This window comes from Rana temporaria, chromosome 9 (genome assembly GCF_905171775.1).
Source record: "Rana temporaria chromosome 9, aRanTem1.1, whole genome shotgun sequence".
Classification (NCBI taxonomy): Eukaryota; Metazoa; Chordata; class Amphibia; order Anura; family Ranidae; genus Rana; species Rana temporaria.
In genome coordinates, this window is record NC_053497.1 from 17,626,785 (window position 1) to 17,649,409 (window position 22,625).

At 44.2% G+C, this 22,625-nt stretch overlaps 1 protein-coding gene across 1 annotated transcript in view; it reads left to right on the forward strand.

The window, feature by feature from the left end:
• Nucleotides 1–2,529: 2,529 nt before the first annotated feature.
• PNCK (pregnancy up-regulated nonubiquitous CaM kinase) overlaps nt 2,530–22,625 on the forward strand; it is a 156,447-nt gene continuing 136,351 nt past the window's right edge. Inside the window, exon 1 of the mRNA XM_040322878.1 lies at nt 2,530–2,700. The gene's annotated coding sequence lies outside the window, so the exon portion shown is untranslated. The remainder of the gene's footprint in view (nt 2,701–22,625) is intronic.

A 22,625-nucleotide genomic window follows, 5' to 3' on the forward strand; every position in this document is an offset into this window, starting at 1 on the left:
GTGTCAGTAGAGCAATGAATGGTGTCAGTAGGGCAATGGATGGTGTCAGTAGAGCAGGGATGGTGTCAGTAGAGAAGTGAATGGTGTCAGTAGAGCAATGGATTGTGTCAGTAGAGCAATGAATGGTGTCAGTAGAGCAATGAATGGTGTCAGTAGGGCAATGGATGGTGTCAGTAGAGCAGTGGATGGTGTCAGTAGAGCAGTGGATGGTGTCAGTAGGGCAGTGGATGGTGTCAGTAGGGCAGTGGATGGTGTCAGTAGGGTAGTGGATAGTGTCAGTAGGGCAGTGGATGGTGTCAGTAGAGCAGTGGATGGTGTCAGTAGGGCAGTGGATGGTGTCAGTAGGGCAGTGAATGGTGTCAGTAGGGCAGTGGATAGTGTCAGTAGGGCAGTGGATGGTGTCAGTAGAGCAGTGGGTGGTGTCAGTAGAGCAGTGGATGGTGTCAGTAGAGCAATGAATGGTGTCAGTAGGGCAGTGGATAGTGTCAGTAGGGCAGTGGGTGGTGTCAGTAGGGCAATGGATGGTGTCAGTAGAGCAATGGATGGTGTCAGTAGGGCAGTGGATGGTGTCAGTAGGGCAGTGGGTGGTGTCAGTAGGGCAGTGGATGGTGTCAGTAGAGCAATGGATGGTGTCAGTAGGGCAGTGGATGGTGTCAGTAGGGCAATGGATGGTGTCAGTAGAGCAATGGATGGTGTCAGTAGGGCAATGGATGGTGTCAGTAGGGCAGTGGATGGTATCAGTAGGGCAGTGGATGGTGTCAGTAGGGCAATGGATGGTGTCAGTAGGGCAGTGGATGGTGTCAGTAGAGCAGTGGATGGTGTCAGTAGAGCAATGGATGGTGTCAGTAGGGCAGTGGATGGTGTCAGTAGGGCAATGGATGGTGTCAGTAGAGCAATAGATGGTGTCAGTAGGGCAGTGGATGGTGTCAGTAGGGCAGTGGATGGTGTCAGTAGAGCAGTGGATGGTGTCAGTAGGGCAGTGGATGGTGTCAGTAGGGCAATGGATGGTGTCAGTAGGGCAGTGGATGGTGTCAGTAAAGAAGTGGATGGTGTCAGTAGCGCAATGGATGGTGTCAGTAGGGCAGTGGATAATGTCAGTAGAGCAGTGGATGGTGTCAGTAGGGCAGTGGATGGTGTCAGTAGGGCAAAGGAGGGTGTCAGTAGGGCAGTGGATGGTGTCAGTAGGGCAGTGGATGGTGTCAGTAGAGCAATGGATGGTGTCAGTAGGGCAGTGGATAGTGTCAGTAGGGCAGTGGATAGTGTCAGTAGAGCAGTGGATAGTGTCAGTAGGGCAGTGGATGGTGTCAGTAGAGCAGTGAATGGTTTCAGTAGGGCAGTGGATGGTGTCAGTAGGGCAGTGGATGGTGTCAGTAGTTTTTATTTTTAGTATTTTATAATTTTTTATAATTGTATTTCTTTAAATGTCAATAGAGCAAGGGACGGTGTCAGTAGAGAAATGGATGGTGTTAGTAGAGCAATGGATGGTGTCAGTAGGGCAGTGGATGGTGTCAGTAGGGCAATGGATGGTGTCAGTAGAGCAATGGATGGTGTCAGTAGAGCAGTGGATGATGTCAGTAGAGCAGTGAATGGCGTCAGTAGGGCAGTGGATAATGTCAGTAGGGCAGTGGATGGTGTCAGTAGGGCAGTGGGTGGTGTCAGTAGTTTTTATGTTTATTATTTTATAATTTTTTACAATTTTATTTCTTTAAATGTTTTCTTTTTCAATTTTTTTTTAGGAACCCAGTTAGGGGGCTTTAGTGAAATATCAGGGATCTAAACAGGGTGAATATGCATCACATGGGGTGATTAGTGCGCACGCCTATGTTCACATGTATGAGACTAATATATGTAATATATATATATATATATATATATATATATATATATATATATATATATATATATGTATATATATGTATATATATATATATATATATTAGTCTCATCCATATGAACATAGGCGTGCGCACTAATCACCCCTAATCACCTCATTTTCTTTTTGGAGAAAAAACAAAATCCATATGAACAAAAATCTGACCACTCTGAGCTTCCCTGCCAGCAATAAACAGATAATCTCAACCCCTGTAACTGTCATTTTTGCTGGACAGCTTGATTTGCCTTAAAATATATATATATATATATATATATAAAAGCATGCAAAAAAAAAAAAGAAACGAGAAAAAAGGAAAGAAATGTCTATACTGAATAGTCTCATGACAGGTAGTAGCCTCATACAGCTACCAGAATAATTTCATGCTCTCGTGGTCCTTCAATCCTGATAGCCTCCCGCCGAGTCGAATATTCACCCCCCCAGGTCTTTCACACTTTCATTCATGCAACAGATGCACGCGGGGGGGTAATTTTTCCATCCACTGTGAATCCTTCCTAGGGGCTACTCAGCAGCAACCAGTGATCTGCAGACATTTTTCAGCAATGTCCTTATAAGGATGGACCCCTTTAAGGGAGATGGATGATAAAGGGGTGGGGAGAATAGATGATAGGGAGGGTAAGAGAGAGAGAGAGAGAGAGAGCGAAGGAACAGAGAGAGAGAGAGCTACAGTTTGCTGGCCTGGACTGTAGGGGATGAGAATGTTTTAAATAGCATGGAATATGTTCACACAGTCACACAGCTCTGCATCACTTTAGAAGAGACGCTCTCCTCCAGACACACCAGGCTAATGCACTACTGATCACAGCCAGGTAGGTTCCCCATTTTCTCAACCATTTAAAGGGCAGCCTTCCTTTTCTTTTTATATTGATTTCTCGCCCGGAATCCCTCACAACAATATTTTCCTTTTTTATTTAATTTTTCTTGTCTTTTTTTTATTCATTTATTTATTACCTTGTTTTATTGATTACTCGCCCGGGATCCCGCACAACAATATTTTCCTTTTTTCTTTTTATTTCTTGTCTTTTTTTTATTTCTTTTTTTATTACCTTGTTTTATTGATTACTCGCCCGGGATGCCGCACAACAATATTTTCCTTTTTTCTTTTTTTTTTCTTGTCTTCTTTTTTTTTTTTATTGGCTTGTTTTATTGATTACACGCCCGGGATCCCTCACAACAATATTTTCCTTTTTTCTTTTTTTTTTCTTGTCTTTCTTTTTTTTTTTAATTGGCTTGTTTTATTAATTCCTCACCCGGAGTCCCCCACAACAATATTTCCCTTTTATTTTTTATTTGTTTTAGCCTTCTTTTTATTTTTTATTGGCTTGTTTTATTGATTTCTCTCCCGAGATCCCCCATGACAATATTTCCCTTTTATTTAATTTTTTCTAGCTTCTTTTTTTATTGGTTTGTTTTATTGATTTCTCGCCCGGGATCCCCCATGACAATATTTTCCTTTTTTTTTTCTTGCTTCTTTTTTTATTGGCTTGTTTCATTGATTTCTCGCCCGGGATCCCCCACAACAATATTTCCCTTTTATTTATTTTTTATTTTAGCCTTTTTTTTTTATTGGCTTGTTTTATTGATTACACGCCCGGGATCCCTCACAACAATATTTTCCTTTTTTCTTTTTTTTTCTTGTCTTTTTTTTTTTTATTGGCTTGTTTTATTGATTACTCACCCGGGATCCCCCACAACAATATTTCCCTTTTATTTTTTATTTTTTTTAGCCTTCTTTTTTTTTTTTATTGGCTTGTTTTATTGATTTCTCACCCGGGAATCCCCCACGACAATATTTTCCTTTTATTAAATTTTTTCTAGCTTCTTTTTTTATTGGCTTGTTTTATTGATTTCTCGCCCGGGATCCCCCACAACAATATTTCCCTTTTATTTTTCTTAGCTTTCTTTTTTTTTTTTATTGGCTTGTTTTATTGATTTCTCGCACGGGATCCCCAATGACAATATTTCCCTTTTTTGTTATGGCTTCTGTTTATTTTTTATTAGCTTGTTTTATGGATTACTTGCCCGGGATCCCCCACAACAATATTTTCCCTTTTTTTAACCTTATTTTTGTTTATTCTTTACTTTTTTTTTATTGCCTTGTTATATTGATTACTCACCCGGCATCCCCGTGACAATATTTTCTCCCCCCCCCCGTCTAATTTTCTCACCCAATGGCATTTTGCTGGTGAGGGGTGACCCCAGAAGCCTTTTCAGGACCGATCAATGATATTTCTCCTTTGACAGCAGAGATGGAAAGGGGGGAGAAGTGTATGTGCGTTGGGGGGGGGGGGGGTTGGTTTGTTTCTATGGGAAGTTGTAGCAGGGTGCAGCATGCAACACTTGCTTAGTTAGGAGGACAGGACGCCCGCCTCGCTCGCTCTTCAGTGGAATTTTGGCATGCTGGGCACACGGGCGTCTGGTGCCAGTGCTGAGTCTAGAAAGTTGATGCAGCTTTACCTCTATCTTTTAATTAAAGAAATGTTGGCAGTTGACAAGACGTTCAGAGCTAAAGCCTGTTCCGCTATGCCTGTGTCCAGGAGACTCACAAAGGGTTAATTTAAAGAGATATTGTCCGTTAACGTAATATTGAAAGGTAAAGCACATTCCGCTTTGCCCAAGGCCTTGGGCAAAGTGGAACGGGCTTTAGCTCTGTACGTCTTGTCAACTGCCAACATTTCTTTAATTAAAAGGTAGAGGTAAAGCTGCATCAACTTTCTAGACTCCACACTGGCACCAGAAGCCTGTGTGCCCAGCATGCCAAAATTCCACAGAAAAGCGAGTGAGGCGGGCGTCCTGTCCTCCTAACCAAGCAAGTGTTGCATGCTGCACCCTGCTACAACTTCCCATAGAAACAAACCAAAGGGTTAAAATACTGAAATATTTGCAGTTGACATGTTGTTGAAAGCTAAAGCTTATTTTACTTTACCTGTGGGCAGGAGACACACAAAGAATACATTAAAGAAATGTGGGCAGTTGAGGTGCTGTTGAAAGCTAAAGCCTGTTCTACTTTACCTGTGGCTAGGAGACACACCAAGAGCTAATTATAAAAATGTTGGAAGTTGAGGTGCTGTTGAAAGCTAAAGCCCATTCAGCTTTATCCAAGGCCAGGAGTCACACAAAGGGATAAAAACACAGAAATATTGGCAGTTGACATGCTGTTGAAAGCTAAAGCCCATTCTGCTTAACTGTGACCAGCAGACACAAAAAGGGTTAAATACAGAAATGTTGGCAGTTGACATGTTGTTGAAAGATAAAGCTGATTTCACTTTACCTGTGGGCAGGAGACGCACAAAGAGTTATTTATAAAAATGTTGGCAGTTGATATGTTTTTGAAAGCTAAAGCCTATTTTTCTCTAGCTGTGGCCAGGAGACCCACCAAGGGTTCATTTAAAAAATGTTGCCAGTTGGCATGCTGTTGAAAGCTAAAGCCCATTCTGCTTTACCTGTGACCAGCAGACACACGAAGGGTTAAATACAGAAATGTTGGCAGTTGACATGTTGTTGAAAGCTAAAGCTAGTTTCACTTTACCTGTGGTCAGGAGACACACAAAAAATACATGAGGAAATGTGGGCAGTTGAGGTGCTGTTGAAAGCTAAAGTGCATTCCACTTTACCTGTGGCCTGGAGACACACAAAGGGTTATTTATAAAAAAAATTGGCAGTTAATATGTTATAAAAAAAAGCTAAAGCCCATTTTTCTCTAGCTGTGGCCAGGGGATACACAAAGGGTTTCATTTCAGAAATGTTGCCAGTTGACGTGCTGTTGAAAGCTAAAGCCGATTCCAGGGCTTGATCAGGTTGTAACTCTTTAAAGTTAAACCTTTAGGCTGATGTCAGACGGGTGGTTTTGGCCAGGGGACACACCAGGGGTTAATTATAAAAGTGTTGGAAGTTGACATGTTTTTGAAAGCTAAAGCCCATTCTGCTTTACCTGTGAACAGCAGACACATGAAGGGTTAAATACAGAAATGTTGGCAGTTGACATGTTGTTGAAAGCTAAAGCTAATTTCACTTTACCTGTGGTCAGGAGACACACAAAGAATACATGAAAGAAATGTGGGCAGGTGAGGTGCTGTTGAAAGCTAAAGCGCATTCCACTTTACCTGTTGCCTGGAGACACAAAGGGCCAGATTCACAGACAAATACGTTGCGCAGCGGCGGCGTAACGTATCCCATTTACGTTACACCGCCGCAGGTTTACAGTGTAAGTGCTTGATTCACAAAGCACTTACCTGTAAACTTGCGGTAGCGTAGCGTAAATCCGCTCGGCGCAAGCCCGCCTAATTCAAATGGGGCGGGCACCATTTAAATTAGGCGCGTTCCCGCGCCAAGTGTACTGCGCATGCTCCGTCCCTTAAATCACCCGACATGCATTGCGCTAAATGACATCGCAAGGACGTCATTGGTTTCGACGTTAACGTAAATGGCGTCCAGCGCCATTCACGGACGACTTACGCAAATGACGTGAAATTTTAAATTTTGACGCGGGAACGACGGCCATACTTAACATTGGTTAGGCCACCTAGAGGGCATGCTTAGTTTTACGTGACGCATCTCTACGGAAACGACGTAAATTTAGATCGACGGGCAAAGCGGACGTTCGTGAATCGCCGTAACTAGTCATTTGCATATTCTACGCCGACCGCAATGGAATCGCCACCTAGCGGCCGGCCTAGAATTGCATCCTAAGATCCGACGGTGTAACACAAGTTACACATGTCGGATCTTAGGGCTATCTATGCGTAACCTGATTCTATGAATCAGGCGCATAGTTAGGACGGGCGGATCACAGAGATACGACGGCGTATCAGGAGATACGCCGTCGTATCTCTTTTGTGAATCTGGCCCAAAGTTTTTTTTTTATAAAAATGTTGGCAGTTGATATGTTTTTGAAAAGCTAAATCCAATTTTTTTCTAGCTGTGGCCAGGAGATACACAAAGGGGCAGATCCACAAAAGGATTACGCCGGCGTATCTACTGATACGCCGGCGTAATTTTAAATTTCCTGCGTCGTATTTTTGTTTTGTATCCACAAAACAGGATACGACGGCATCTGGGATCGATCCGACAGGCGTACGTCTTAGTACGCCGTCGGATCTAAGCTGCAATTTTCCGGCGGGCGCTAGGTGGCGTTCCCGTCGAAATCCGCGTCGAGTATGCAAATTAGCTAGTTACGGCGATCCACGAACGTACGTCGGCCCGGCGCATTTTTCGTTCGGCTTTTTCCCGGCGTATAGTTAAAGCTGCTGTTATGAGGCGTACTCAATGTTAAGTATGGCCGTCGTTCCCGCGTACAATTTAGAATTTTTTACGTTGTTTGCGTAAGTCGTTCCCGAAAAGGGATTTGCGTAGAATGACGTCACAGTCGTAAACATCGGCTTGTTCTGGGTTAATTTCGAGCATGCGCACTGGGATACCCCCACGGACGGCGCATGCGCAGTTAAAAAAAAACTTTGTTTACGTCGGGTCACAACGTATTTACATAAAACACGCCCCCATTACATCCATTTGAATTCTGCGCCCTTACGCCGCAATAGATACACTACGCCGCCGTAAATTACGGCGCAAATTCGCTGAGGATTCAAACCAAAAAAATGTAAGTTACAGCGGCGTAGTGTATCTTAGATACGCTACGCCCCGGCGCATTAATGCGCCGATGTACGTGGATCTGCCCCAAAGGGTTTAATTTCAGAAATGTTGCCAGTTGACGCGCAGTTGGATGTAACTCTTTAAAGTGAAACCTTTAGGCTGACGTCAGACGGGAGATTTTGGCCAGGAGACACACCAAGGGTTAATTAAAAAAGTGTTGGCAGTTGACATGTTTTTGAAAGCTAAAGCCCTTCTTTACCTGTGGCCAGGAGACATACAAAGGGTTAATTATAGCAACGACGCCAGTTGACGCGCTGTTGAAAGCTAAAGCTGATTCGGCTTTACCTGTGGCCAGGAGACACGCAAAGGGTTAATTAAAGAGATGTTGGCAGTTGGCACGCTGTTGAAAGCTAAAGCCCGTTCCAGGACTCGATCTGGATGTAACTCTTCAGAGTTAAACCTTTAGGCTTCATTTCCATGGACGTTTTTACAGACACTTTTCTGAGCGTTTTTTGCAGCTTAACCACTTAACGCCCGCTGCACGCCAATTTACGTCCACAGAATGGCACGTACAGGCAGATGGGCGTATATATACGTCCCTGCCTTCTAGCGGGTCGGGGGTCCGATCAGGACCCCCTCTGCTGCGTGCGGCGGGGCAGCTTACCTCAGGGAGCGATCTGGGACGACGGCGCGGCTATTCGTTTCTAGCCGCCCCGTCGCAATCGCTCCCCGGAGCTGAAGAACGGGGAGAGCCGTATGTAAACACGGCTTCACTGTGGCGGCGTATCGATCGAGTGATCCCTTATATAGGGAGACTCGATCGAAGACGTCACACCTACAGCCACACCCCCCTACAGTTGTAAACACACAGTAGGTGAACCCTAACTCCTACAGCGCCCCCTGTGGTTAACTCCCAAACTGCAACTATCATTTTCACAATAAACAATGCAATTTAAATGCATTTTTTGCTGTGAAAATTACAATGGTCCCAAAAATGTGTCAAAATGGTCCGAAGTGTCCGCCATAATGTCGCAGTCACGAAAAAAAACGCTGATCACCGCCATTAGTAGTAAAAAATAAATAAATAAATAAAACTATCCCCTATTTTGTAAACGCTATAAATTTTGGGCAAACCAATCGATAAACGCTTATTGCGATTTTTTTTACCAAAAATAGGTAGAAGAATACGTATCGGCCTAAACTGAGGAATTTATTTTTTTTATATGTTTTTGGGGGATATTTATTATAGCAAAAAGTAAAAAATATTCATTTTTTTCAAAATTGTCGCTCTATTTTTGTTTACAGCGCAAAAAATAAAAACCGCAGAGGTGATCAAATACCACCAAAAGAAAGCTCTATTTGTGGGGAAAAAAAGGACGCCAATTTTGTTTGGGAGCCACGTCGCACGACCGCGCAATTGTCTGTTAAAGCGACGCAGTGCCGAATCGCAAAACCTGGCCTGGGCATTTAGCAACAAAATGGTCCGGGGCTTAAGTGGTTAAAAACGACTCTCCATGTTAGTCTATGGCCTCATGCCCACCATGACGTTTTTGAGCTGTAGATGGCTGATCCGTTTTTAAGCTGCAAAAAAAAAAAACAGTACCAGTGCGTTCTGAAGCTCCAGAGTAGAGGTGTAAAAACGCTCAGAAACGCGCAAAAACGCTACCGCAGCGTTTTTGAGCTCCAGCTAAGAAAAAAACAAAAAATTCAAAAAAACAAACAAACATGGACAGGCGTTTTTTAAGCTGTAAAAAAGGCTAAAGAAAGTGGCTGTAAAAACGTCCATGGAAATGAAGCCTTAGGCTGTAGTCAGACGGGTGAGTTTGAGGCTGAGATGAATGAGTGCCGCAAATCATTAATGCCGGGGATGACAGCGAGTGATTGAATTGCTAGAGTGGTCGTTGATCGCTTCACGGCATTGTGCTCTGCTAACAGGCGCTCTCCTTTAGTGACTTGAGCAACATTCCAAAGAAACATGCTTGGAATCTTGCCATCATCGCAAAACTCTACAGAGCTAGAAAATGGCTTTAAAAATGTAAGGGGGGCATTTATTAAAGAAAAAATTATAAAAAAATAAAATTGCAGAGCTATTCCTCCTGTGAAAATGCATGTACGTTCGTTATGTGTGAATCGGGGGAACATTGAATGTTATCAGGATATTTTCTCTCCAGGTCGAATGTTGATCATTCATATTAAATAGACAGGACCAGGAAAACACTGCATTATGGCTACTAGATGGAGCTGAGAATCATAGTACAGTTGAACCTCGAATTACGAGCATAGTCCGTTCCAGGAGTATGCTCGTAATCCAAAGTACTCGCATATCAAAGCGAGTTTTCCCATTGGAGTCAATGGAAATAATTTGTTCCGCATTGACTTCAATGGAATGCAAGGCGCGGGGGCGCCAGAGCGCCGAAAACCGGCGAAAAGGCCAGAGGACACTGCGCCCCTGTACTTCAGGCCAAATGAGGTACTGCAGGCCAATGTTCGGCTTCTCTCAGCTCCTGCGCCCCCGTATCTCAGGCCAAATGAGGTACTGCAGGCCAATGGTCGGCTTTTCACGGCTCATGCGCCCCCGTACCTCAGGCCAAATGAGGTACTGCAAGCCTATTTTCGGCTCTGCTCGGCTCCTGCGCCCCACGTACCTCAGGCCAAATGAAGTACTGCAGGCCTATTTAGCTTGAATTCTGCTCGTCTTGCGAGTCAACACTCGCAAACCGTGTCAGAATTTAAAAAAAAAGTTTGCTCACAAATCAAAACGCTCTCAAACCAAGTTACTCTTAAACCAAGGTTCCACTGTAAATACATAGTTATCTAGATTTCATTAGCTCCATCTAGTGGCCATAATGCGTTTTTTCCCCTGAATCACCTTATTCTGTGTGAGTGATTAAAGCGGGGGGTTCACCCTAAAATTAATTTTTTGCCTAACCTATCTCTAGCCTTAATAAAGGCTTGTAGCGTTGTCAATTTTTTTTTTTTGTGTACACTTACCTGTCTTCAGCCATCGACGTAAGAGAATGCGACGGCCGCGCGTACGTTCGTGGATCATCGGAAATAGCTAATTTGCATACCCGACGCGGAAAACGACGCAAACTCCACCCAGCGGACGCCGAAGTATTGCATCTTAGATCCGAAGGCGTACGAGGACGTACACCTGTCAGATCTAACCCAGATGCCGTCGTATCTTGGTTTGAGGATTCAAACTAAAGATACGACAAGGGAAATTTGAAAGCACGCCGGCGTACTCTGTCTGTGGATCTGCCCCCAGTGTGTGTGTCATATATATATATATATATATATATATATATATATATATATATATATATATATATATGTGTGTGTATATATGTATGTATATATATATATATATATATATGTATGTGTGTATATATGTATGTGTGTATATATGTATATATATATATATATATATATATATATATATATATATATATTTTTTTTTTTATTATTTAAAATATATATTATAAATATATATTATATATTATTTTTGAAAAATATAGTGTAAAGTTGCAATTTCTTACAGCCAGACATTGATGGTCATAGTGTCCATAGTTGACTTTCAGGGTGACCTCGGATAGTCTCCAGTCCCATAACAGGGACCAGTGTACCCCCAGTGTACCCCCATGCACATGCAGTGATGCGGGTTAATAAAGCACATTTTTTGGTGTCTGCTTCCAAACGTATTTATGCGCCGTGACCGGCGTTTTTTTTTTTTTTTCTCTCTAACCTGAACAGCCGGCATAGACCATACATCCATTTTTGTCTGTAGGGATTTCTTGCATCAGAAAACACGACCTGCTTGAAGTACAGAAATGATCGGACCAGGCCCCTTCACTCGGTGGAAATCACTTTTAGTAGCCATTTATTTTATCTATTTACAGTACAAAATTCCATAACCGGATGAAATTCAGACTGACGCAGAGAATATTTTTATGCACGCTGCATGAAAATACAAATTGTAGGACGAATGCAAACTAGAACACTGACTTTTTCCTACATAAACGAATATTGTAATCAGATGTACATTATCTCACAAAAGTGAGTACACCCCTCATATTCTTGTAAATCTTTTCTTCTATCTTTTGTGATAGAACACTGAAGAAATGACACTTTGGTACAATGTAATGTAGTGAGTGTACAGCTTGTATAATGCCGCGTACACACGATCATTTTTCGGGGTTCTAAAAAATCTGACCACAGATTTTCTATGGGATTGAGGTCTGGGCTTTGACTAGGCCATTCTCACACATTTACATGTTTCCCCTTAAACCACTCTTTAGCAGTGTGTTTGGGGTCATTGTCCTGCTGGAAGGTGAACCTCCATCCTAGCCTCAAATCACACACAGAGTGGCACAGGTGCTCAAGAATATCCCTGTATTTAGCACCATCCATCTTTCCCTCAACTCTGACCAGTTTTCCAGTCCTGACTGCTGAAAAACATCCCCACAGCACGATGCTGCCACCACCATGTTTCACAGTGGGGATGGTGTTCTTTGGGTGATGGGATGTGTTGGAATTGCGCCAGACACAGCGTTTTCTTTGATGGCCAAAATGTTAAATTTTAGTCTCCTCAGACCAGAGCACCTTCCTCCATACATTTTGGGAGTCTCCCACATTCCTTTTCGCAAACTTAAAACGTGCCATTTTGTTTTTTGCTGAAAGTAATGACTTTCTTCTGGCCACTCTGCCATAAAGCCCAACTCTATGGAGCGTACGGCTTATTGTCATCCTATGTACAGATACTCCAGTCTCTGCTGTGGAACTCTGTAGCTCCTCCAGGGTTACCTTAGGTCTCTGTGCCGCCTCTCTGATTAATGCCCTTCTTGCCCGGTCCGTGAGTTTTGGTGTGCGGCCGTCTCTTGGCAGGTTTGCTGTTGTGCCATGTTCTTTCCATTTGGTTATGATAGATTTGATGGTGCTCCTAGGGATCATCAAAGATTTGGATATTTTTTTATAACCAAACCCTGACTTGTACTTCTCAACAACATTGTCCCTTACTTGTTTGGAGAGTTCCTTGGTCTTCATGGCAGTGTTTGGTTAGTGGTGCCTCTTGGTTAGGTGTTGCAGCCTCTGGGGCCTTTCAAAAGGGTGTGTCTATGTAATGACAGGTCATGTGACACTTAGATTGCACACAGCTGGACATCATTTCACTAATTCTGTGACTTCTGAAGGTAATTGGCTGCACCAGAGCTTTTTCTGGGCTTCATAACAAAGGGGGTGAATACATACGCACAGGGCCGCCATTAGGAATTATGAAGCCCCTTACACAGCCTCAGGCATGGGCCCCCTATAGCAGAGAACCTGGGGGGTGCTGTCGCCTGAAATTGAGAAGCAGGGGGGGGGGGGGGGCTTTACAAAAAGGAAGAAATAAAGAAAAATATATATAAAAAAAGGGGGGTATTCATCTGGGGCCCTCTGGGCCCTTTAATAATAATAATAATAATATTATATATATATATATATATATATATATATATATATATATATATATATATATATATATATATATATATAAAAAAAAAGAAAAAAAATATATAAAAAATAGATTATTTTTTTTTATAAAAAAAAAAAGGGAGATTGTCTTCCGGGGCCCTGGGGATCTCCGAACCCCTTACAGGTGTACTGCCTGTACCTCCCTGATGGCGGCCCTGCATACGCACATGCCAATTATCAGTTTGTTATTTCTGAAAAATTGTTTTATGTACATATTTTTGCTAATTTTACTTCACCAACTTAGACTATTGTGTTCTGATACATCACATATAATTCAGATTAAAAAAAAACCCACTGAACTAAAGGGTGTAATGTAACAAAATAGGTAAAAAGCCACGGGGGTGAATACTTTTGCAAGGCACTGTATATCAGTGGCCTCCAAACTATGGCCCGTGGACTGGATGTGGCCTTTTTCTTGAGTTGAGAGGTATCCTGCATTCTTGCATTTATCCAGCTCTTGGGACACCTTTCCTCCTATTGACATCAACAATGGGGCCTAATTCCTGCCACCGACACCCAATGATGGAACATTATTCTTCCCACTGATCTAAATGATGGAACATTATTTTTCCCACTGATACCAACAATGGTGCACGATTCCTTCCACTGACACCAACAATAGGGAACTATACCTTCCACTGACACTATGATGGGGCCGACCGCCACACGCCTATTTACAACGACAGAATGGCACGGACAGGCAGATTGGCGTACAGGTACGTCCCTTTAAATCTGCCGCCCAGCGGGTGCGCTCGCGCCCGCCACGTGCCTCGCGAGTGCGGCCGCAGGTCCCGGGAACGCGATTTTCCCCGGGAGTCCCGCGATTGCGGTCGGCAAGAGCAGAACAGGGGAATGCCTTTGTAAACAAGGCATTCCCCTATTCTGCCTAGTGACACTGTCACTGATGACCATTCCCCGTGATCGGGAACGGTCATCAGTGAAATGTCACGTGTAGCTACGCCCCCTAACAGTAAGAATCACTTCCTAGGGAACACTTAACCCCTGCAGCGCCACCTTGCGGTTATCCCCCTCACTGCCAGTGTCATTTTTACAGTAATCAGTGCATTTTTATAGCACTGACCGCTGTAAAAATGACAATGGTCCCAAAATGGTGTCAAAAGTGTCCGATGTGTCCGGCATAATGTCGCAGTCACGATAAAAATCGCTGATCGCCGCCATAACTAGTAAAAAAAAAATTATTAATAAAAATGCCATAAACAGTCCCCTATTTGGTAGAAGCTATAACTTTTGCGCAAACCTATCAATAAACCCCTTTTTTTACCAAAAATATGTAGAAGAATACGTTTCGGCCTAAACTGAGGAAAAACATGTTTGATATTTTTTTGGGGGATATTTATTATAGCAAAAAGTTAAAAATATTGCAATTTTTTCAAAATCGTCGCTATTTTTTTGTTTATAGCGCAACAAATAAAAATCGCAGAGGTGATCAAATACTACCAAAAGAAAGCTCTATTTGTGGGGAAAAAAGGACATCAATTTTGTTTGGGAGCCACGTCGCACGACCGCGCAATTGTCAGTTAAAGCAATGCAGTGCCGAATCGCAAAAAGTGGCCCGATCTTTAACCACCAAAATGGTCCGGGGGTGAAGCGGTTAAAAGCAGCCGAGCATTCTACAGAGGAAATACTGGATGTCCTCTATTAAACTTGAAATGTTTAAATGGACCCTGTCTCCAGGGGAGGGAAAACCGTAAATAGAAACAGCCTGTAAGATTACTAATAATTACCAGTCTGGAAGACATGGACTCTTATCTCCATTCTTGTAAAGCAACAGCCACCTCTGATAACCTACACTTCAAGGAGCATGATAGTTTGACCCCCCAAAGGATTCCCCTGCTCAGCTCCTATTGTGTGCTGTAGTAACAAAGTGTCTGTTTGGTGGAAACAATGAACACAATGGCCCGGATTCACAAAGCACTTTCGCCGACGTATCTCCAGATATGCCGCGTAAGTGCAAATATGCGCCGTCGTATCTGTGCGCCGTACTCACAAACTAAGATACGGCACTAAGATACGCCTAAAAACAGGCTTCATCCCACCGACGTAACTTGCCTACGCCGGCGTAGCGTGGGCGCATATTTACGCTGGACGCATGTGGCGCTCCCATTGATTTTCTATTCCAATATGCAAATGAGGGAAATACGGCGATTCACGAACGTACGTGCGCCCGACGCAGGCTACGACTAGTGCGCGTAAGTTGTACATCCGGCGCAAAGTTAAGCCCCATAAAGGAGGTGTAACTCAGCAGCAGACATGCAAAGGGCTGCACCAGGGAACTCAAGCCGGCGTATTTCACGTAGTTTACATTGGACGTGAATATGGCTGGGCGTAGGTTACGTTCACGCCATAGACAGTGATCCGGCGTATCTTAGGCAGTTGTTCCGACGTGATTGTGAGCATGTGCACTGGTATGCGTCCACGGGACGGCGCATGCGCCGTTCGTTATACGTATCTGTCGGCCCTACATTTGCATGGGGTCATGCCTCATTTGCATGGCTCACGCCCACTTCCACTTACGCCGACTTACGCCTTGGAAACCCAGCGCAGTTTTGGGAGCATTGGCTTTGTGAATTCCATGCTTGCCTGTCTGCGCTGCGTCGGCGTAGCGTACAGGAGATATGCTACGGCGGCATAAATGTGCGCCAGTGTCTGTGAATCTGGGCCATCGGGTGACAGGGCATTAAACATGCCCTAAAGTGTTGGATACCAATGGCTGCCATAGCTGTGCAAGAGAGCAAAGACTGGAGTCACCAGATTGGTAAGTATTTGTAACCTACTGCTTTTATTAAGCTTTATTTTTTCATAGCAATAGGGCAGCGATGGTGGACCTTGGTACCCCAGATGTTTTGGAACTACATTTCCCATGATGCTCAGCTACACTGCGGAGAGCATGAGCATCATGGGAAATGTAGTTCCAAAACATCTCAGGTGCCAAGGTTCACCATCACTGCAATAGGGTCACTTTATTTGACAACTTGACATGGCTTCTTAATGGGCTGACGAATACCTTCCCACGCCGCCGGTTTACAAAGAGCATGTGGTAGCGGGGCACTGGACACTGATTTTCACAAGTTCTCAAAAGATGGACAAAATCATTACTAGTGCCTAATGGCTTATGCCTCGTACACACCACCGAGAATCTCGTCGTAAAAGAAACATCATTTCCCTCTATGAGATTCTTGTCAAGCTTTCCTTGCATACACACTGTCGAGACAAAATCTTGTCGTTCTCAAACGCGGTGACGTACAACACGTACGACGGCACTATAAAGGATAAGAGCGATTCCACAGGCGCCACCCTTGGGGCTGCTTTTGCTAATCTCGTGTTACTGCGTGTTAGTAAAAGTTTGGTGAGAGACGAGAGACGCGCTTTTCAGTCTGTTACAGCGTGACAAATGTGCTATCTCCATTACGAATGCTACTTTTACCGAAGTGGTTCTCAACCTGGGGGTCGAATGATGATTTGCCAGGGGTCACCGAATCCTGGGCTGTTCCTGAAGCCCGCGCTGCTCTCCCAGCCTTTTCACGGCCGCCCAGCAGGGCTGTTCCTGGAGCCCACGCCCGCCCATTCAGTCTCTTCGCAGCCGCCCATTCAGTTCACAGCATGGTTGGGGGCAGAGACTAGAGGTCAGCTGACTGGTGAGGAATGTGAAGTGGGAGGGGCTGGAGGAGACCCTATCTCCTGATTTCGGCATTGGTGTCACTGCTACGAGACACTTGAAGCCGGAGACACAGTGAGTAACACTTATAGTTGCCATTAACCACTTAAGCCCCTGACCAATATGCTGCTAAATGCCCAAAGGCGTTTTTACAATTCGGCACTGCATCGCTTTAACAGACAATTGCGCGGTCGTGCGACGTGGCTCCCAAACAAAATTGGCGTCCTTTTTTCCCCACAAATAGAGCTTTCGTTTGGTGGTATTTGATCACCTCTGCGGTTTTTATTTTTTGCGATATAAACAAAAATAGAGCGACAATTTTGAAAAAAATGCAATATTTTTTATTTTTTGCTATAATAAATATCCCCCAAAAACATATATAAATTTTTTTTTTCCTCAGTTTAAGCCGATACGTATTCTTCTACCTATTTTTGGTAAAAAAAATCGCAATAATCGTTTATCGGTTGGTTTGCGCAAAATTTATAGCGTTTACAAAATAGGGGATAGTTTTTTTGCATTTTTATTAATTTTTTTTTTTTTTTACTACTATTGGCGGCGATTTTTTTCGTGACTGCGACATTATGGCGGACACTTCGGACAATTTTGACACATTTTTGGGACCATTGTCATTTTCACAGCAAAAAATGCATTTAAATTGCATTGTTTATTGCGAAAATGACAGTTGCAGTTTGGGAGTTAACCACAAGGGGGCGCTGTAGGAGTTAGGGTTCACCTAGTGTGTGTTTACAACTGTAGGGGGGTGTGGCTGTAGGACTGACGTCATCGATCGAGTCTCCCTATAAAAGCGATCACTCGATCGATGCAGCCGCCATAGTGAAGCACGGGGAAGCCGTGTTTACACACGGCTCTCCCCGTTCTTCAGCCTCGGGGAGCGATCGCGATGGAGCGGCTATAAACGAATAGCCACGCCGTCGTCCCGGATTGCTCCCCGCGGGAATCCGCCCGCTACACGCAGCGGGGGGGGGGTCCCGATTGGACCCCCGTCCCACGGAAAGGCAAGGACGTATATATACGTCCTTCTGCCTGTCCGTGCCATTTTGCGGACGTAAATAGTCGTGCGGCGGGCGTTAAGTGGTTAAAAGTCCCTAGGACAGTTCTCAGATCAGCAGATGACCTTGATCAAGAGCATCTAATTCGGCTGATCAGAATTCCCCCCAGCACTGCCACTCATCCCACCCCCATCCAGCACAGCCACTTATCCCCTATAGAAGGTTGAGAACCACTGCCCTAGAGCCTGTTTCATAAAGTAGGGACAGTAGGGAGGCTTTAGTATGCTTTTTTTTTGTGGCATTGGAAGTCCTACGCCAGAAAGGACAGTGGTAAGCTGAACTGGAGCAGCATTTTCTCCAAGAACGATAAGTATTTTAGCCTTTTCATTACTTTTTATATATTTAGCCTAGCAAGAATGTTACCAGAATGCTGTTAGCACTTGAGTACAGGTTCCCTTTATGGCAGATACTGTACCAAAGAATAAACATATATCATGCGCTATAATGAACTGCATTTCCCATGGTGCTCAGCGCAGAATTCGGCGCTTGACAGCTGGAAATGTATTGCCTGGTTTTCTCCCCATATGAAGACCTTCAGTTCATAGAAGAGCTATACATATTTTATTTTCCCTTTGTGCTGTCTCATAACGCACATACACTTGGTGCTACTAGCAAGACACAAGCTGCTGCCTGGTGCCCCTGCTCACTTCCTCACTGGAATGATAGGCAGTTATATTTTTATCATCAGGTCCGGGAAACGCGGCAATTATTCTACCCAGATTATACAGAGGGCACAGGAGAAATGTGAACAAGAGGTGAACACACTGAAACTGCTGCAATATACAGTGGGCTAGATTCACAGAGAGTTACGCCGGCGTATCAGTAGATACGCCGTCGTAACTCTGAATCTACGCCGCCGTAAATTTAAGCGTATTCTGGAAACCAGATACGCTTAAATTAGGCTAAGATACGAGCGGCGTAAGCCTCCTACGCCGTCGTATCTTAGCGTGCATATTTACGCTGGCCGCTAGGTGGCGCTTCCGTCGATTTCAGCATAGAATATGCAAATGAGCTGGATACGCTGATTCAGAAACGTACGTGCGCCCGGCGGATTTTTTAACGTCGTTTGCATAAGGCTTTTTCCAGGGTAACGTTACTCCTGCTTCTATGAGGCATACGCAATGTTAAGTATGGACGTTGTTCCCGCGTCACATTTTGAAAATGTTACGTTGTTTGCGTAAGTCGTTCGTGAATAGGGCTTTGCGTAAATTACGTCCACGTCGAAAGCATTGACAATTTGCGGCGGAATTTCGAGCATGCGCACTGGGATTCTTTCACGAACGGCGCATGCGCCGTTCGTTAAAGACGTCATTTACGTGGGGTCATGTTTTATTTACATAAAACACGCCCACCTCTTGCAATTTTAAATTCGGCGCGCTTACGTCGGCTGATTTACGCTACGCCGCAGCAACTTACGGAGCAAGTGCTTTGTGAATACTGCACTTTCCCGTCAAAGTTGCGGCGGCGTAGCGTAAATAACATACGCTACGCCCGCACAAACTTACGGCGGGCTACTTGAATCTAGCCCAGTATATATATATATATAAATTTATATACAGTGCCTTGAAAAAGTATTCATCCCCCTTAAAATTTTCCGCATTTTGTCATGTTACAACCAAAAATGTAAATGTATTTTATTGGGATTTTATGTGACAGACCAACACAAAGTGGCACATAATTGTGAAACGGAACGAAAATGATAAATGGTTTTTAGAATTTTTTACAAATAAATATTCTATGTGAAAAGTGTGGGGTGTATTTGTATTAAACACTTTGTAGAACCGCCTTTCGCTGAGATTACAGCTGCAAGTCTTTTTGGGGATGTCTCTACCAGCTTTGTACATCTAGAGAGCAGGGATGGACTGGGACAAAAATTTGGCCCTGGACTTCATCCAGACTGGCCCACTTTGACAGGTCTCTCCCATGGCGGCCGGACAACTCCCGCCCCCCCCTCGGCCACCCAAGCCCCCTCTCCCCTTTACTAGCCACTAGCCATTCTACTTTATTAGAGTAGAACGGCTGGTACTGGTACTCTTATAGGCAGTACCAGTGTGGAAGCTAAACATTATTTCACCCGGGGCAAAGAATCAGTTTGGTGCCCCCCCTTATGGGACAAGATTAGGCAGAAGTGAGAAACTCCCAGGCCATAGCTGTTGAGTCAGCTGTCTGTCCCCTCCCCCATGCTCCTCTATTGTCCCCCCTGCTCTTCCCCTTGCTTCTCTGTTCCCCCCCAGGTGAGCGCTGCGGGGAGGGAGAGGAGGTGAGCGATGCGGGAAGGGAGAGACAGAGGAGCAGATGGGGGAGGCGGTCCGCTGACACTGAAGCCGGCCCACTGAGCCATCGGCCCACCGGGAAACTCCCTGTAGTCCCAATGGCCAGTCCATCCCTGCTAGAGAGGGACATTTCTGCCCATTCTTCTTTGCAAAATATCTCAAATTCTGTCAGATTGGATGGAGAGCGTCTGTGAACAGCAATTTTCAAGTCTTGCCACAGATTCCCAATGTGATTTAGGTCTGGACTGTGACTGGGCCATTCTAACACATGAATGTGCTTTGATCTAAACAATTCCATTGTAGCTTTGGCTGTATGTTTAGAGGTTGTTGTCCTGCTGGAAGGTGAACCTCCGCCCCAGTCTCAAGTCTTTTGCAGACTCTAACAGGTTTTCCTCCAAGATTGTCCTGTATTTGGCTCCACCTATCTTCCCATCAACTCTGATCAGCTTTTCTGTACCTACTGAAGAAAAGAATCCCCAGAACATGATGCTGCCACCACCATGTTTTATGGTTGGGATGCTATGCAGTGTTAGTTTTCCACTACACATAGCGGTTTGCTTGTAGTCCAAAAAAGTTTCATTTTGGTCTCATCTGACCAGAGCACCTTCTTCCACATGTTTGCTGTGTCCCCCACATGGCTTCTTGAAAATCGCAAATGGGACTTCTTATGGCTTTCTTTCAACAACGGCTTTCTTCTTGCCACTCTTCCATAAAGAGCAGATTTGTGGAGTGCTGACTAATATTTGTCCTGTGGACAGATTCTCCCACCCAATTGGATCTCTGCAGCTCTTCCAGAGTTACCATGGGCATCTTGGCTGCTTCTCTGATGAATGTTCTCCTTGTCCGGCCTGTCAGTTTAGGTGGACGGCCATGTCTTGGTAGATTTGCAGTTGTGCCATACTCTTTCCATTTTTGGATGATGGATTGAACAGTGTTCCGTGGGATGTTAAAACAAATCCCCCTTTAAGAGCATTGGGCGGAGGTGACGTTTGACATTGCTTCCGCCAGTCAATGTTATGGAGCCAAGCGACCACAGGAAAGGACGCAATCGTCTCTGCCGCTACCGGCGGGTCCAGTAAGCGGCGGTGACCCCCAGAGCACAGGGGAGGGTGGGCACCTCTTCAGTCACCAATAAAGACGTTCTCCTGGCAAAACCACCTGCTGAAGAAAAGGATACTGGGGTTACGGCAGCTAGCTTCAACCATAACAACGATATCCCTCTTCAAAGAACCGCCATATAATGACGGCGATCCGTAAGTGGTTAAAATACATAAAGATCCTAAAAATTCCCCCGGTCACCCCATTGTGCCCAGCACTGAGTCAGTTACCATGCCTATAGCTAAATACCTGAATAAGTGTCTTTAATAACACCTTTAATAATCTAAACTCGTTTATTTATACGAGATACTCAAGTAAAATTGAACACTTGACACTTCCCCCTGACTCAATGCTGGTCACTTGGGATGTTGTGAATTTATACAAAGCTATTCCACATACATACATTGGGTTTTGGGTTTGGAAGCTTGCCAACGACTATTAACTGACTCAAAAAATACAGTTCAACTCTTTTCTTTTAGAACTGTTGAAAATGTCTTCCTATATAAAGAAACGCATTATTTACAGCTCACGGGAGCTGCGATGGGTTCAATTGTGGCCCCCACCATATGCCAATGCGTTTATGGATATGCTGAAACATGCACTCCTTTACAATTGTAAATTGTTCATTGATTTTTTTAACAGCTTGGTACAGATTTATCGACGACGCATTTGCTATATCGGTGTGCAACCTTGAATCTTTGTTATTGTTCAATGCATATTGGAATTATTTAATTCCTGTTTGGAAATTGAATGTATCTATTAATAACAGAGAAATAAAATTTCTGGACACATTCTTAACTATACATGATGGACACATTATTAGTGGCCTATACAGAAAACCCACCAATCGTAATCAATTGTTGCACTTTTCCAGCTTCCACCCCCCTGGAGTTTTTAAATCTATTCCGCGGAGTCAATTTAAATGTGTAAATAGAATTACTATCAATCCTGACACATGTGAAACTAGATGCGATGAAATGGAGGGCAGGCTCCGACAGCGTGGATACCCTAGAGAAATAGGGCCAGATTCACAGTGGGGATAAAACGTCGTATCCCTGTTTCTATCTATGCGCCTGATTCATAGAATCAGTTACGCATAGATAGCCAGAAGATCCGACAGGTGTAATTGTTTTACACTGTCGGATCTATAGGATGCAATACCGCGGCCGCCCCTGGGGGGAGTTCGCGTCGTAAACAGCGTCGGGTATGCAAATTAGGAGTTACGGCGATTCACAACGGATTTTCGCGTTCGCTACGTCGCTGCTAGTCTAGTTTCCTGTCGCAAAGTTAGTCGTTGTTTTAGCTGCCCTAACTTTAGTCAGCAAGTGTATTGCTGTCTAAAGTATGGCCGTCGTTCCCGCGTCGAAATTTAAAAATCAACGTCGTTTGCGTAAGCAGTTCGGGAATACGGAATTACGCTACGCGCATGGCCGTTCGAAAAAATGACGTCACGGTGCGCAATGCACAACGGGAGTTCGGAAACGGAGCATGCGCAGTAGGTAGGAGGCCGCCGGCGT